Source organism: Marmota marmota, unplaced genomic scaffold, assembly GCF_001458135.2.
Source record: "Marmota marmota marmota unplaced genomic scaffold, marMar, whole genome shotgun sequence".
In the NCBI taxonomy this organism is placed as follows: Eukaryota; Metazoa; Chordata; class Mammalia; order Rodentia; family Sciuridae; genus Marmota; species Marmota marmota.
This window is the reverse complement of record NW_026000136.1, coordinates 5,045,751-5,047,526: the sequence shown is the minus strand read 5'-3', so window position 1 is coordinate 5,047,526 and position 1,776 is coordinate 5,045,751. Positions and strand designations below refer to the sequence as shown.

Below are 1,776 nucleotides of genomic sequence, written 5' to 3'. Positions count from 1 at the left end.
GTTGTAATTGTGTACAATGAATCAAAGTGCATTTTGTTGTCATGTATACCTAATTTTTAAAAAAATTAATAGATAGCTTTTGCCGTGACCCTGCCCCCGAGATGTCACCGCTGCGACCCCTCCGGCATGGCTCTAGAGCGGAGCCGGCGGGCTCAGTCCCAAGCTGCAGAGATGGGGAGCCCAGCGGCGCTGCTCTTGTTCTGCTTTTGACAGCTCAGTTCTGTTCCACTTTGCAAGAGGGAGAGGAAGTCAGATGCCCTTTTTAAATTCACTCTTCAAAACTCATCTCCTGGGTTACTATTTTACAGAGTTAATATAAGAATGAAGGCAACTTTGCTGAAGATGAAGATTATACCCTATTAGAAGAGGGTTTTTTTTTTTCCTTTCAAAAGTTTTGATTGTTTGGAGGCTTGTCTCCAGTTACTGCTTTTCAATCAAGTCTGTTTGCTTCATCAGAAATGTTTTTGTTTTTTTTTTTTTTTGTTTTTTTTTTACAATTTCAAGGAAAAATATGGCCCAGAAATTGAGTTTACTGTTGCTGGCATTTGGACTCACTTGGGGATTGATGTTACTGTGTTATACTTTTCAACAACCAAGACATCAAAGCAGCGTCAAGTTATGTGAACAAATACTAGATTTAAGCAAAAGATTTGTTAAAGCTCTAGCAGAGGAAAATAAAATCACAGTGTGTTGCAGTAATTCACTTGCAGGTCAGCATGGGAAAAGAAAGAAGAAGCAGAGCAAGAGAAGCAGCAGCAGAAAAAAAGTCCTTTATTGTGTACAAGCAATCTTTTTATAGTATTGTGAACAAAGAAGGCAGCCTTCCAACATCAATAAATCAGGTCTTTCAGCTAATTAAACATAGCATACAGAAGTTTTACTTTCTAATCAGAAGTGACCCGCTTCTCATGGCTAATCTATTCTCAGCCCGGAGTATGTTGAGCTCTGCTCTTTGTTAACAACAGATAATAAAATTTTTCTCAGCGCCCTCCTAGCCCACTTGGCAGAACATCCCGTTTGCAGGCAAGTCCTCCCAAGGACAGCAGGCACCTCGTTTTCAAGCATGTCCGCTGTTACCTTATCTAAACCTTGAAGGAGCCTCTCATTTGCAAGTAGGCCCTCCCAAGGACAGCAGACACCTCGTTTTCAAGCATGTCCGCTGTTACCTATCTATACCTTGACAGAATATCCCGTTTGCAGGCAGACTCCATCAAGGACAGTAATAGTTACGCAGTCACATCTGATTCTCTACACAGTGGATGTTGAGAATGGTGCTTCTATGGCAGGATATGCAGATCTGAGAAGCACAATTGCCTCCTTTTGGATGATATTTTGCAACCCTTAGTGAAGGTGGAAAACAAAGTCGACTATATTGTTGTGAATGGCTCTGCCACCCACACAACCAATGGTGCCAGTAACCACAAATCAAAGGATAAATGCATCAGGCAGCATTAGATAGCAGTTGAAGATCACCCTGTGCTACTACATCCACCGTGGATTATATCCCATTGCAGAAAAAGCTTTTTAATTGCTGGCTAGGACGAAATAATACTTTTAAAAAGCTCCATGTATTTTCAAGGAGTGTGCTGGATTCATGGAACTCTTAATTCTGTATATAAAAATTTAAAATGTTATTGGTTTGCAATCAAGCAAGTCTCTTCAAAACTGTAATATATCCTTAAAGGGAATTTGATAACATGATTAATGTAGTGATTAATGTAGTAATAAGCAGGTAGGTGATCTTGTATAAATCTTTTGTGTTTGAGCTGAAACAAA

The 1,776-nt window shown here is 39.8% G+C and overlaps 1 pseudogene; it reads left to right on the top strand.

Annotated features, from left to right (window-relative positions):
• Window positions 1-101: 101 nt before the first annotated feature.
• On the top strand, window positions 102-1,459 carry LOC107155894 (annotated as a pseudogene).
• The last annotated feature ends 317 nt before the right edge of the window (window positions 1,460-1,776 follow it).